Source organism: Natator depressus, chromosome 5 (genome assembly GCF_965152275.1).
Source record: "Natator depressus isolate rNatDep1 chromosome 5, rNatDep2.hap1, whole genome shotgun sequence".
NCBI classification, from domain to species: domain Eukaryota; kingdom Metazoa; phylum Chordata; order Testudines; family Cheloniidae; genus Natator; species Natator depressus.
Window position 1 is genome coordinate 7559273 of NC_134238.1, and position 16594 is coordinate 7575866.

A 16594-nucleotide genomic window follows, 5' to 3' on the forward strand; every position below is an offset into this window, starting at 1 on the left:
TTAAATTTTAGACTTTTAGATGCAAGTTTTCATTTTTATTTGTTTGTAGCCCTCACTAACTTGATCTCTTATACTTGAATGAACTTAAAATTCTATCTTCTGTTGTTAATAAACTTGTTTTATTATTAATATAAACTGATTCAGTGCTATGTCTAAATGGAAGTATTTACTCCAGTTCAGTTAATAAGCTATGATGTGCTTTTGTGTCTTTAAAACAAACTGTATTATTTCTCTGAACTGTCCAGGAGAGGGTTAGACATTGCAGAAAACACAATTTGGGGAAAATTCATGACTGGGAGTGTGTTGGGGTCACCCTACAAGTAGTAATTAAGTCTGGTGGAAGCCAGAAGGGGCTGTAATCGGGCTGCTGGTGTCTGAGCAGCTTAACTAGAGCTGCCTAGCATGCAGTGGCTCATGGAGTGACCTGCCTGCGTGTAGGTTAGTTGTGAACATCCCAGGTTGGGAGCCACAGTAACAAAGAATTGTGAGGCACTCAGAGTTTCAGGGCAAATGGTGAGACGACCCCTTACTGGTCTGGACTGCACCCAAAACCTTCATTAGATCAGCGCATCACTAACCCTGTAGCTAAAACAATGAGGAGGACTTGTGGCACCTTAGAGACTAACACATTTATTTGGGCATAAGCTTTCATGGGCTAAGACCCACTTCATCAGAGGAAGTGTAAGTCATTAAACTGATGAAGTGGGTCTTAGCCCACGAAAGCTGATGCCCAAATACCTTTGTTAGTCCCTAAGGTGCCACAAGTACTCCTTGTTTTTGCTGATACAGACTAACACGGCTACAACTCTGAAACCTGTAGCGAAAGGAGATCACTCTTATCTAATGGTTCTACCACTGAGTCTCTTATCCTCCAGCCACTAGAGGGTAACATCATATACACCATACATAAAACGAGGAAATGAGACACTGTCCTTTAACCTAACAGAGCTTCAAACTTGCCGAGTTCTCTTAGCTGCCTCATTGTCTGCCTTTTGCCCTTCGTACTTCGCACGTGTTGTTGTCAATTTCTTGCCAAGCCATGGTGGAGTTTTGCAGCACCAGCAGAAAAGGATCCCATTCTGAGGATGTTGTATTTCACCCACTATTTCTGAGGATGCTACATTTGGGGGATTTCATTTCTGGGCAAGTCATATTTCAGTGTCTGAGCAGAGAAAAAAACACAAGAGGTAAAGAAATGGCCTGGGCAGCAAGAAGTGCAGTCGATTTTTTAAAATCCTTTCAAGTGTCATAATTCTTTCAGCTTTAATGTTTATATTCACTTCTGGGTCTTGAGTTGTATAGAGCTAGATTGGCAGAGCCCTTACTCAGCTGTGCAGGGGAGATAGATGGGGAATAGCCTCCCATATTCCCCTGCTCAGCCCTACACACATGGCTACAGGCCAAACCCAGGAGTTACTCTTCCCTATGAGTGAATGGGCGGGGAAGGGACACAGAGTAGGAGGAGCCCTGACTTTGCCCTTCCCTTTCCAGGTTCACAGCAGGGAGCAAACTGCCCAGGGCTGCTGTACCTTTCTTCCTCCCCAGAGAGATGGGAAGGTGAGAGACGGTGACACTCTGACTACCAGTTACTTGTCTGGTTTGCTCATAGGATTCTGCTATGCCATGCCATCACGTATCCAAGACAGAACGTTAAGTTACTGTGTGGCCCAAAGACTGCATGCTCTGTACACAATGGGCTAATTTCAGGGCTGCCTGGCTCCTGCAGTGGTCCCATACATTATTCCTTATATATTACCCATACATACCTCTCACAATGATTCTGAATCTAGACAAGCTACAAGGTTTCTGTAGGAACCTTATATTTTACTCTTCATGGATAAGCATCCTCTAGGAAATGTGTTTGGTGTAGTGAATTTGTCAGGTGTGAGGTGAGAGTTCTTTGCAAAGAACAGGGAACTCTTTGCCAACAGGTCTCCTTGCTGCAACACTCAATTTACAACTTGAGTTATCTTTGCAGTGGAGACAGGCCTCCTGGTGAGCTGTGTCTACACTACCACGGGGGCGTATGATTCCCCGACTCATGTGCGCATACTCGTGGCAGCTTGCTGAGAGCTAGCATGAATACAAATAGCAGTTGCAGATGCAGTAGCACTGCTGAGCTGCACCAACTTACAGACCTGCCTGAATCGGGTGAGTGCGCACTCAGCAAGGCTCCGCCAGGCTGCCACTACTTGTGTGATCGCAGCTATACTACCATTTAAACTCACGCTGGCTCTCATCGAGCTATCTGGAGTTACAGGTACAAGCTGTGGAATCACACCCCTAACTCATCATCTAGACGAGTCGTTCTCGGACTTATTTGATCAAGCCACCCCTTCTTTGTGTCTGTAGTCATTTAGCCCCCTTCCCCCAAGTACATGTACCACCGCCCAGCTCTGAAGGCAGAGCGGAGAGCAGCAGCTGCTAGCCAGGTGCCCAGCTCTGAGGGCAGCATCGCACCAGCAGCAGCAGAGAAGTAAGGGAGACTATATGAAAAGTGATATTTGTCAATATTGCTTTTCACAGCAGACTTAGCACCCCACTGCCACACTTACTTCTGTGCTGCGGCTGCCACTCCGGGACTGACAGCTGGAGCCCCGCCACCTCCAGGGACTGGGGGTGAGTAGGGCCCAAGCACAGCTGGCCAGGCTCTGGCTGTTAGTCCGGAGGCAGCAGGGCTCTGGCTGTCCCCTTTATCTCCACCTCCTGGGTATGCATGCAGCCATCCGAGGCCGACAGCCGGAGCTCTTAAAAAAATCACACTGAAGGGAGGTGCACCCCCGAGTTTGAGAACCGTTGGTCTAGACATAGTGATAGTCACATGGAACTAGACAAAACTACAACTAGTTGAATCACATTTGAAAATATTTTGTTTGACTAATCTTATTATTATTTTTTTCGTTATGCTAGCAGCTCTTGAGATAGTCAAAAACATACATTAAATTAATGATTGGCATCTTTTTCATCAATCAATTAAATACATATTTGTAATTTTATATTTCCATTCACCAGCCACATTTGGCTGGCAGCAGTGTGGTTGCTCATGTGAGTAAAGTTAAGCATATGCATAAAGGTTTGCACCATCTGGATCTTATAATGAAGGAATGTCCACACGAGAGCTGTTGCTTCGGAAAACGTATGTGCATTTGAAAAAAAAAATTAACACAATAATAATCTGAGTCTAAAGGCTTGTCTTCACTGTGGTGTTAGCCCGAGATACAGCTCAAGCATTGCCCCAACCTAACTCTTGTCCACACATAAAAATCTCTACCTCAAGTAGTGCTCTAAATTCTAGTTAGCTGGCCCATTGGGGTGTGGTCTGAATCTCAACCTAGTAACGCAGTGAGGATTCAGCTATGTGTGCTGCTAATCCAGTCACTCTGTGCTGTTTGAGTGTTGTTTTGCAGTGTGACTGCTCTCACTCCAGCTAGGCTAACTCAAGATGAGTTAACCGCAGTGTAGATAACTCAGCCTAACACGGCAGTGAAAACGAGCTGAGTAGAAACTCCAGTAATGCTTTGACACCCTGTAATATCATGTTGTGGTTCTAGGGTGTTTCTTGTAAACAACAGCTCTACACCTAAGAAATATGTCAGGCAAACAGTCCCAGGCCAACAGACTTTTACTGTTGATTGGCTCACCTTCTAAACTAACTGCACCACAGCTGACAATTAGCTTTTCTTCAAGATCTAGCTGCCCGTACGTTCAGTGAATCAAAACTTGTATGAGACTCTGTGTAAGAGCCATCTAGTGACTTGAAATAGTATTACAGTAAAAAGAAAAGGAGTACTTGTGGCACCTTAGAGACTAACCAATTTATTTGAGCATAAGCTTTCGTGAGCTACAGCTCACTTCATCGGATGGCATTACAGTGCCATCCAAAATGACAGAGCAGGTTTGGAATTGTATTTTTCTGAGTGAAGTTTTGTTGAGGAAAATATTAAATAAATAAATTGGTTTTGTCAAAAATTCTATTCAAAATTTCCATCAAAATAATAATACATGTTTTTTTTCCAGTTGTTGGCAATGACTCCCCTCACCAAAACAAAAACATCGCCCCCCACCCCCCCAGAAGTGGACATTTCATGTAGAAATGTCCTTTTATGGGGAAAAAAAATCTCATTAAAATATGTTTCAAGCAAAATAATTGACCAGCTCTATTCATATTGCTCCAGTGTTGCATAAGGCCCATAAAGAGGTTCCACAAGTGGCTGGGGAGTATTCTCCCAGGACAGGAGTAGTATAGGTTGGCATAAGATGCCCCCTCATAGACCCCGGTTCAGGGGGGTGCTGGGTCTGAGGCCAGAGGCTAGAAAAGGCACATTGGAGGTGTCTGTACCACTGGGATTTGACTCACGAGACTGCCATTATTTTGAGCAGGGGCTGTTCTAGTTTACACTAGGGTCCATACCAGTCCCCAACTATCCCAGAACTGCAGCAGTGCATAGACTGCCTATTGGCTGAGTCCCCTTAGGCTGTGCCTTCCGGCTTTGGATGATTCACTGTGAACCTTTAAGGCCTGAACCTGTGTGAAAATCATAGAATCATAGAATCATAGAATATCAGGGTTGGAAGGGACCCCAGAAGGTCATCTAGTCCAACCCCCTGCTCGAAGCAGGACCAATTCCCAGTTAAATCATCCCAGCCAGGGCTTTGTCAAGTGAGTTCTGAGCACACACAATTCCCATTAGCTGGAATGGGAGCTGGGAGTCAGTAGGAGTCATGAGTACTCCAACACCCTTCAGGATTAATCCTCTTCAGTGGTGTTTGAACTGAGAATGAACAAAGACAAAGTGATTCCCTTAGATGTGAGAACTAGACAGAATCTCTGGGCAAATCTTGGAATGACCCAAACTCAGCAGGGAGAACTGCAGACCAGAGACACTGGTAGGAGAAATACCATCAGGAGCTGTTTAGGTTATAGAGGAAGAGAGAGAGAAAGAACCCCAGACTCCAGATCCTGGTCAGGTCTTTAATGCATTTCTGGAAGCTGTTCAGATGCCACAGTGGATCTGTACAGGGAGATGTCAGCAAACCAGTAAAGTGCTTGAAACCACTATGACTTATTGCTAAAGCAGCCAAGTCAGCAGACTTAAATTAACCAAATTAACAACCTGTGGATGAAGGGAAAGCAGTGGATGTATTGTTTCTTGACTTTAGCAAAGCTTTTGACACGGTCTCCCACAGTATTCTTGTCAGCAAGTTAAAGAAGTATGGGCTGGATGAATGCACTATAAGGTGGGTAGAAAGCTGGCTAGATTGTCGGGCTCAACGGGTAGTGATAAATGGCTCCATGTCTAGTTGGCAGCCGGTGTCAAGTGGAGTGCCCCAGGGGTCGGTCCTGGGGCCGGTTTTGTTCAATATCTTCATAAATGATCTGGAGGATGGTGTGGATTGCACTCTCAGCAAATTTGCAGATGATACTAAACTGGGAGGAGTGGTAGATACGCTGGAGGGGAGGGATAGGATACAGAAGGACCTAGACAAATTGGAGGATTGGGCCAAAAGAAATCTGATGAGGTTCAATAAGGATAAGTGCAGGGTCCTGCACTTAGGATGGAAGAATCCAATGCACCGCTACAGACTAGGGACCGAATGGCTAGGCAGCAGTTCTGCGGAAAAGGACCTAGGGGTGACAGTGGACGAGAAGCTGGATATGAGTCAACAGTGTGCCCTTGTTGCCAAGAAGGCCAATGGCATTTTGGGATGTATAAGTAGGGGCATAGCCAGCAGATCGAGGGATGTGATCGTTCCCCTCTATTCGACACTGGTGAGGCCTCATCTGGAGTACTGTGTCCAGTTTTGGGCCCCACACTACAAGAAGGATGTGGATAAATTGGAGAGAGTCCAGCGAAGGGCAACAAAAATGATTAGGGGTCTAGAGCACATGACTTATGAGGAGAGGCTGAGGGAGCTGGGATTGTTTAGTCTGCAGAAGAGAAGAATGAGGGGGGATTTGATAGCTGCTTTCAACTACCTGGAAGGGGGTTCCAAAGAGGATGGCTCTAGACTGTTCTCAATGGTAGCAGATGACAGAACGAGGAGTAATGGTCTCAAGTTGCAATGGGGGAGGTTTAGATTGGATATTAGGAAAAACTTTTTCACTAAGAGGGTGTTGAAACACTGGAATGCGTTACCTAGGGAGGTGGTAGAATCTCCTTCCTTAGAGGTTTTTAAGGTCAGGCTTGACAAAGCCCTGGCTGGGATGATTTAACTGGGAATTGGTCCTGCTTCGAGCAGGGGGTTGGACTAGATGACCTTCTGGGGTCCCTTCCAACCCTGATATTCTATGATTCTATGATTCTATGAACCGAGGAAGGAGGGAAGGGGGTTTTGGGTGCCACAAAGAGGGCAGCTTGACCCCCCGCCATCCTTCCTGATAAGAATTGTGTTGCAGTTGTTGATACATGCATTTTAGAGGAGCAGGATGTGCCCTCAGGAATGTGTCTAGCAGGGCCTCAAGGCTGCAAACTCTAGAAAAACCCAGACCTGGTTAATCAATAATCAGAAGGAAGCCTCTTGCTTGACCATTGGAACTGCTTGCTTAACAAGTTTTCTTTAAGGGACATGTCATTCTATTACTAGGGGACTCTTCGGGACTGGACTCTCCCTCTGGATGCATCTCGTGTTCCCCACTGGCAGATGGGCTACCGCTGTGTCACTCAAGAGCCACACTCAGCTTCGGTAATTATCGAGGGTTGGGGGTGTTTTACTAACCTGTTGCGGACATGTGTAAGTGCTTGACACTAAGTAAAGTTTAGCTTTAAGTGAAAGCACTCTTGTGTTGTCCTCTTTGTGCCAGCCATCTATCGGTTGGACGGCCGTGTCTCCCCTGATTTATTTCCTGATACCGCCTCGCACAGAGTAAAAGTTACCAAGAGTTTTGGGTTGAAAGAACCCCAGGTAACAGATCTGGTATGAGAACTAGAATAGAATAAAGAAGAGTTTTGGGGTTCAGGGGGCCTGTTAGTCTGATGGGAAGGAGAAGGTAACAAGGTGGATTTAGTAAGTATCAGGAGGCATGAAGAGAGGAGATGGCCTTGAGGAAGGTGAGAGGCAGAAAAGGAGAGAGAAGTCCTGATTAGCTTCTGAATTGTGGGGAACGGAGAAGCCACCACGCCAATTTTCTGATCCTTGGGGGAGTTCCCCCTCACTAATCAGAACCTAATCTTTAGTTAGTTTGTGAATTAGACCCCAGCAGCCATTTCCCAGACCAGCAGCTAATCCAACCGACAAAACACAACAAACTGAAAAAAAAAAAGAAAGAAAGAAAAAGAAAGAAATGTGTAGCGCGGTTCACTGGCAGCACTGAGAGTGGGACATATTGTTCTGCTGATTGTTCCTTTAAGCATGGATAATCATGTACAATGATGTATTCACTTTAAGAGGATTCTCCATGTGGAAAATGTTCTTGAAAGGTTTAAACACCGTGAACGATCCAAAACTCATCACAGTGCCATGGGAGCAGAGGCATCTTAGAAAGCAGCTATAAAAAAATGAGGGAGAGAGCACAAGAGAGGAAAGAGCTTTGCAGTTTGATGCAGGTAAGATATAGGATATTCTGAGTAGGGATGAGCATCCTGGATTGATGCAATGAAGGTTAGGCTGTTTCTTGGACAATGGAAAGCATCTTTCAGAATGTTCTGTACAAGTGATTAAAAGTCTGGCTAAGCCCAGGGTAGCTAAAGAGGTGAGAATTCAACTCCCAGAGGGATAACTAGCAAAATAGTTTGAGATATTTAGGTGAGGCACCTAGGAATGGATGCAAATTATTTCCACTTTGTATATCATAAAACTCCCTGAATGTTACAGCTCGTGACAGCACAGTTCAATTAAATCCCTTCTCTGTCCCTGCTCTGACATTCTTCCCCCCTTCCTTTCTCTTTTATTTTCCTCCCACTGGTTGGAGTGAGACAGCAGCAGCAGTCAAACAATTTAGAATCAAGGGACAGCTGAGAGAGTGCAATGAATTGAATATGTGATCCACCTCGTCTGAGGACTTTGAATTGGCAGTTAGGAGACAGTGTTTTTCATCACCACCCAGGCGTGAGGAGGTCACCCCGTCTGAGGAAGTTACATTTTGTACTCTCTGCATGGCTTATTTCTTCCCCACCACCTGGGGTATGTTGGGACGGATCCCAGGTGTCTTGTTCAGAGTCTGAAGCACCTGGCATTCCCACTCCGACTCTGGTGCTTGCTCCTAAATCATAGTCTTCCATACAATAGAGACAAGGGCTAGTCTAGCCACTCCAGTAGGGTCCAGTGCTTGAATTGCGCTCCTTTTGGTTGGTGCAAGGACTCCAAAACCAAGTGGTTCCACCTCACTTCTGCTGTGCAAAGGGGGCAGGTTGAAGGAACAACCACCAAGGGGAAGTCCATGGCAATGAGCCAAGTAAGTCAGTGGCCACTGGTCTGTGGATAGAGCTCCACCAACCAAAGCTGTTGGGCAGGGAGTGGGGCATCGCAAGCACAACTATTCTGGCAACCACATCTAGTGCTCCATAAGAACATAAGAGTGGGTCAGACCAAAAACCCATCCAGCCCAGTATCCTGTCAGCTGACAGTCACCAATGCCAGGTGCCCCAGAGGGAGTGAACCTAACAGGTAATGATCAGTGATCGCTCTCCTGCCATCCAGCTCCACCCTCTGACAAACAGAGGTTAGGGACACCATTCCTTACCCATCCTGGCTAATAGCCATTAATGGACTTAGCCTCCATGAATTTATCCAGTTCTCTTTTAAACCCTGTTATAGTCCTAGCCTTCACAACCTCCTCAGGCAGGGAGTTCCACAGGTTGACTGTGCACTGGGTGAAGAAGAACTTCCTTTTATTTGTTTTAAACCTGATGCCCATTAATTTCATTTGGTGGTCCCTAGTTCTTATATTATGGGAAAAAGTAAATAACTTTTCCTTTCAGAGTGGTAGCAGTGTTAGTCTGTATCAGCAAAAAAAAAAAAAAAACGAGGAGTACTTGTGGCACCTTAGAGACTAATACATAAAATTTATTTATAAATGTGTTAGTCTCTAAGGTGCCACAAGTACTCCTCATTTTTTTTAACTTTTCCTTATTCACTTTCTCCACACCACTCATGATTTTATATCCCTCTACCATATCCCCCCTTAGTCTCCTCTTTTCCAAGCTGAAAAGTCCTAGCCTCTTTAATCTCTCCTCATATGGGTCCCATTCCAAACCCCTAATCATTTTAGTTGCCCTTCTCTGAACCTTTACTAATGCCAGTATATCTTTATTGAGATGAGGAAACCACATCTGCACGCAGTATTCAAGATGTGGGCGTACCATGGATTTATATAAGGGCAATAAGATATTCTCCATCTTATTCTTTATCCCTTTTTAAATGATTCCTAACATCCCATTTGCTCTTTTGACTGCCGCTGCACACTGCATGGACGTCTTCAGAGAACTATCCATGATGAGTCCAGGTCCCGCCACCACGTTGACTGACTCTGTATGGGTGCTGATGGTTTGTATCTCACAAAGTATTGGGCATGTTGTTGGTGCTTATCAAATAAGAAAAATTAAGGCAATACGTGTCAGAGGAAAATGCAGAATTTCCCTGTGTCACTGACCTCCCTGGCCATTCTAAGAATCAGCGAGCAGTAAAAGCAATCACTCTAAAATAGGTAGCACGGTTGAGTGCTTAACACATGGGATTGGTACTCAGGACAGCGGGTTCTACTCACAGCTCTGCCAGTGACCTACTGTGTGACTTGAGGCAAGTCAATTCACCTCGCTTTGCCTTCCCACCTTTGTCCATTTTGCCTGTTTGGTCTATAAACTCTTCAGAAGAGGAACTGTCTATATGTCTGTATATTGTCTAGCAAAATGGGCCTTGATCTTAGTTGGGGGCCACTCAGTGACAGCACAATGTGTGCATATCCAGGTCCTGCCAAAATGCAGGATAATTGGATATTCAACAACAAGGAGTAATCCACCTTGAGCAAAGGACTGGGGGCACGGTTTCTGAGTGTGCATTGAGTGGGCTGGCTGTTCTCTCTCACTCCAAAGACACAGCTTCAAATCCTAACCATGGGGAGCTAATGACTACAGAGTATAAAGGATTTGTTAGTATCTTTTCATGCAGTGTGCAGTCCATACTGTACACCAGTGTGGCCAGGTCTGGAGTTTTGGTGCTTACTAAGAACAAAGGCCAAGAGTTTGCAAGAGAGTGAGGCAGCTTCCCCTCTCTGAAAGGGGTGTAAATTATTATTAAGGGCCATGTACTTCTACTGAGTATTTTTTAACAGCTCAGGCCAAATTCTTCTGTTGATTACACATGCGCCTGCCTACCACTGAACTAATCTGGGACCCACCCCCTATTGCTCACTGGACAGAGAAGCTGAGCTGGTTCAGGGCATGTCATATTGTTGTGTCTCTGCAGCGTGTTAGCCGATGTGTGGGCCTGGCAGGTCAGCATCCTTTTCGTGGAGAAATCAGTGACATGGAGAGACTAAATACAGTCAAGTGCAATTTGTTTATTTACATCAGTGGTTCTCAACCAGAGGTTCGTGTACCCCTGCAGGTATGCTGAGATCTTCCAGGGTGCTATTTGCCTAGTTTTACAATGGGCTACATAAAAAGCACTAGCGAAGTCAGTACAAACTAAAATTTCATATAGATAATGACTTATTTATACTGCTCTATATACTATACACTGAAATGTAAGTACAATATTTATATTCCAATTGATTTATTTTGTAATTTTATGGTAAAAATGAGAAGCAATTTTTCAGTAATAGTGTGCTGTAACACTTGTATTTTTATGTCTGATTTTGTAAGCAAGTAGTTTTTAAGTGAGGTGAAACTTGGGGGTACACGAAACAAATCAGACTTCTGAAAGGGTTACAGTAGTCTGGAAAGGCTGAGAGCCACTGATTTACACATATAGACCAGTCCTTGAACAGAGGTGCTTACAAACAGCATTTAGCCAATGCTCTCTTTCAGAGCTCTCAGGCCAAACACCAAAGCACACTTCCCAGGGAGAACTTACTCCAATTAGAGAGACTAAGGCAGAAAGCAAAATCCGTTTATGCTTGTCACAGCTGCAACAAATAAAATTCATCACAGATCAAAGACCAATACAAGCACTTATCCAAGAACTGAGCATTTGCTCGCACACTAAGAAAAATAACTTGTTAAACTTATGTATAACAGGTGACTCCTGCTGTAACAGGACTCGTCTGCTGGTATAAGCCCAAGACAGCAAGGAGGCAGCAGGGAAGGACTTGTGTTTGAGAGGGGTCTCCCAGGGCTATTCCTGGGGTGGAGTGGGATAGCACCACCAGACGAATAGGGCCATGCCTAAAGACACAATCTAGCTCATAATTTGCAAACCCTTTAGGTAGTGATTATCTATATCATGGTCTCACACATTTTGGGTACTAATATAAAAAAAGTATTAATAATTATTAATTAATTAAGAATATGAACAACAGGATGCAGTGAATCCATGACCAGATACAATGATATAAGAGCATCACTGTTGTCAACAGACTGCACTCTGTGGTCATTTAGAATCTCAGTGGGGTAGCACCTAGGTCAACCACCTGAGCTAAAGCAGAACCTCTGTTAGTTATTATAATTATGGGATCTAGGACATACAGATGAGCAATTCTGATTCTTACCAGTAGAGGGCAGTGATTATAAGCAGATCTGGGAGCACAGTTTATAGTTAAGGTTGCAACACTTTCCATTACAAGACACTGTTTTGAGTTGTCAAACTTTAATGATTTTGGCTGAAATTTGCCATGTTGGGGGTCTGCTGTAGGCTGAAAGTTTTGGGAAAGTTTTAGAAATAGCTCAACCATTTTTTCTGAGAATGGAATTAGAGTCTATCCCCAAGCTCTACGATACAACCACATTTGCTCCAACCCCTCAGACAGAGACAAACACCTACAAGATTTCTATCAAGCATTCTTACAACTACAATACCCACCTGCTGAAGTGAAGAAACAGATTGACAGAGCCAGAAGAGTACCCAGACGTCACCTACTACAGGACAGGCCCAACAAAGATAATAACAGAATGCCACTAGCCATCACCTTCAGCCCCCAATTAAAACCTCTCCAGCGCATCATCAAGGATCTACAACCTATCCTGAAGGACGACCTATCACTCTCACAGATATTGGGGGACAGGCCAGTCCTTGCTTACAGACAGCCCCCCAACCTGAAGCAAATACTCACCAGCAACCACACACCATACAACAGAACCACTAACCCAGGAACCTATTCTTGCAACAAAGCCCGTTGCCAACTATGTCCACATATCTATTCAGGAGACAAGATCATAGGGCCTAATCACATCAGCCACACTATCAGAGGCTTGTTCACTTGCACATCTACCAATGTGATATATGCCATCATGTGCCAGCAATGCCCCTCTGCCATGTACATTGGCCAAACTGGACAGTCTCTACGTAAAAGAATAAATGGACACAAATCAGACGTCAAAAATTATAACATTCAAAAACCAGTCGGCGAACACTTCAATCTCTTTGGTCACTCGATTGCAGACCTAAAAGTTGCAATTCTTCAACAAAAAACCTTCAAAAACAGACTCCAACGAGAGACTGCTGAATTGGAATTAATTTGCAAACTGGATACAATTAGCTTAGGCTTGAATAAAGACTGGGAGTGGATGGGTCATTACACAAAGTAAAACTATTTCCCCATGTTTATTCCCTCCCTTGGTAACTGCTGGAAATGACCCACCTTGATTATCACTACAAAAGGTCCCTGCCCCCCCCCCTTGCTGGTAATAGCTCACCTTACCTGATCACTCTCATTACAGTGTGTATGGTAACACCCATTGTTTCATGTTCTCTGTGTATATAAATCTCCCCACTGTATTTTCCACTGAATGCATCCGATGAAGTGAGCTGTAGCTCACAGAAGCTTATGCTCAAATAAATTGGTTAGTCTCTAAGGTGTCACAAGTACTCCTGTTCTTTCTGCGGATACAAACTAACACGGCTGCTACTCTGAAACCAGAAAATACACTGTGTTTTCCACTTTAAAACATTCTTACAACTGTTTTGTTTAGAAGCTCTAGAGCCTCCATGCTTTGGAGCTGGGACTTGAAATTGAACATGGGGGAGTTGCTCTGGTGCCAGGGATGTGCCATATACTATTCACATGAAAAAAATATTCAAATATGGCCAATGTATAGGCCTCTAAAAAGCTCAGTTTGAAACTTGTTGAGAACTCAATAGACTGGCACATCTGTCCTACCATCCAAGATCCCCCACTGACTCCAAGTCAGTTTCTGGTGCCCGATTAATTCCGATTTTCAAAAGGAAAATGTTCAATCCTCAGCTACATCAAAGACTGTATTTTGGTTTGTGAACCACTGTAACAATTGTGTACTTCTGGACAATGCAGATCTCAAAGCCCAGGATGAAGCATTCTCTGTCAGGGATCTGGCCATGGAACAGTCTTCCAAGGCAAATGCAGAGTCCGGCTATCTTCAGGAAACATTGCAAGGTCTTTCTCTTTCAGAAAACCTTTCTACCATTAGTGATGCTCACAATTTGAAGAACATTTTCTACTCCAAAACCTCTACCAACCTCTTCCTCCCTTCCACCCCCAAGAAAAGCCCTTACCCCAAGCAGAGAAGTCCATGAAGTCTGCTAGGGACTTAGCTATTGCTCTTGTTTTATATGGAAGGTGCTCAGATACCATGGAGATGGGCAGCGGCATAAACCCGTAAGCTAGACAGGATACCATCTGGTAGCTCCAGATATTCCACCTGCACTGAGCCTCATCCATCCAAGGTCTGCAATTCCTGCTCCTGAGTCCACTGTGGCATCAGGCAACAGAAGTGAGAGCTGGCTCACTGTCTTTCCAGCCCTGTCAGTGCTCCCCTGATGGCTGCCAAGCAACATAGAGGAATCAGGAGGAAACAGCCTGATAGAAATGCAGAGGTGACAAGGATTAGTCCATGGAGATGGATGGATGGAGTAGGCTGGGGAAATGGGATTGTGGACTGGCAGCTTGGTGGCGGATACTGAGATTACCTGGGCAAAAAGACTGGAACTGGGGTCCAGGATGAAGAAACTGCAGGTGGCAGAGAGGGGCACAGAAAAGACTGAGAGTAATGAGGAGTGAGGGAAAGGGGGATTGGGAAAGGAGACTGGAACTGAGAGCTGGTGGTGGAACTGTAATTGGGGGGATTGGGAGTGGGAGCCAGAGAGGGAGGAAGATTGAAACTGGACAAAGATCTGGAGGAGGAGACTGGGAATGGCCGGGCAAAGAGACTGGGAGAAGGAGCCTGGGGGTGGGAGAGAAATAGAGGTGAGGAGTCAAGGGAAGAAGACTGGGAGCTAGACTGGAGCTAAAATAAAGAGCCTAGATGTGGTGCTCTGGGACTTGCTAGGCAAGGATACTGGATCTGGGATGAGAAGTCAGGAGGAGGGGGGAGTTTTGCATGAAGAAAGACATGGGAGAAAGAACTGGCACATGGACATGCTGGAGAGGACACGGGTAGAAGGGTCAGGCTTGGGAGAAACAGAGGCATAAGTGTCTGGGACCACGAGAGCAGGCTCCCCTCTCGAGCCTGGAATGGAACCCAAAATTCCTGAGTCTCACCATTCCTCTGCTGGCAGCAAATACCTGAACCCAATGCAAATGTGTCTGTCGTCCCCCCTCTGGTGCCTGGCCCACATAGAGGATTACAAGCTACTATTGTTATCAATTACTCTGTTAGCTCAAGAAGCAGGGGTCCACGGTGTGGATCTAAAGGTACTCACCTTGCTGATGACTCTTATATAGGGCAGTATGATACAATTTCTGATACAATTTCTGTTTTTTTCAGTTTGATTTTTCTATAAACCTAGAAAATTACACACCAAAAACTACGCCAGAAGAACATTACTAAGGTTTCAAAGTCAAGCACCCAAAAGTTAGGAAATGCCAGGATTAAGGAACAACTCTGTTAACTGGTGGTGAGAGCAGGCTGCTATCCTCTGGTGTATCAGCCACTAGAGGGGAACATGACACATTTTGACAATGTGCTATATTTCCACTGCTTTGTAAATAGCTGCTCCTAACTAGCTTGCTCAGGCAAGCACAGTAAGAAGCTCTGTGTTGTCTTTACACTAACATGTTGCTTTGCTGGTGTCTGGGGAGGGGGGAAGGAGGGGGGCTCAATGGGAGTGCCACACATGCATCAAAGGATGAAAATTCAACCCAAAGTTTGTCTTACTGTAACTACATGTAGAACCTGCCTTTATTCTCCCAACATGACCCCTGTTACCATAGTTACAGACGGGTTCTGGAAATGAACTTCATAATTGCTGCATATTGCATATAAACAGCTGGAGTCCCTCCTTCAATTTCACTCTGAAACAGTGAAGCCACGAGAAAATGACTTTGGATTTGAATCACTGACACCAAGCCACCAGCAGCGAAAAATCACACAATAAGGAGGCTGAAAAGCAAGGTGGGGGGCACATTCACCCGTTCGGGAGTGGGGTAAGGAAGTAAATCTCTGAACATTACCTGGCAGAAGTGCTACAAAAGCTCTGCAGTAGTAATAAAAGGATGGATTCTTCAGTCCTTATGCCAGTGAGTGGTCCTTACTACGGTGAGTGGTCCCACTGGTTTCGATGGGAGAGAAGATGGCCGAGTGATGAGGACATTAATCTAGGACCTGGGTTTACGTCCCTACTCCTCCACACGCTTCCTATATGACCTTGAGCAAGTCACATAGATTTCTGTGCCTCAGTTTTCCCATCTGTACAATGGGGCTAATAGCGCTGCCCTACTTCATAGGGGGTGTTGTGAGGATAAATACATTAAAGACTGAGAGGCATTCAGATACTATGACAATGTGGCACTATATAAGTACCTAAGATAGATAGAACAGATGGCTTGCAGGAGTAAGCTTTTATAGGATTCAGACCCAAAACAATGATCTTCCACCCATCCGCCCCCGGTTCTGAAAGGACTCAGACTGCAGCATTCTTTGTGGGCTGTACATTAGAAAGCATGAAACCATGCTATTCTTCTGTGCTGTGCGCTAAGCCTTTTCTGCCCCCATTACTATTTGATCCTTTACAAGGTTATCCTGCTATGAATTACAGTACGTAGTTAAGGAAGAAGGTTTTAATCCTTTCCTTTGTAAATGTACAATCTATTTATACAGGAGCCAGCTACACGATACTGTGAATTTCACACAATCTATAGCTGGGGATGACTGAACCAATTTTCCTGGATCATATAAATCCTCCTTTATAACCCCTCAAACTTCTGTGCCAATCCCAAACTGAACTTGATCCAAACCTTTCTACAAATTCAACAAAGTTCCATTCATATGGAGGGGGAGAGGGTATAAATAGACCACTCATTGTGACAAAAACCAACACCTCACTCAAAGCACGGCAAGCTGGGAATTTACTGCTTTACTCAACCACATCACAACAACTAGAAAGGGAAATTCCTACTTACAAACCAGGAAGTAAAAGAGGAGTGGAGCCTGGCTTAATCCCATAATACTCTGAGCAACCCTGATAACCCTATGATCACATAGGGATTAATTTCCACATGGAAATGCTGTGCACTAGGTTTGGCCTG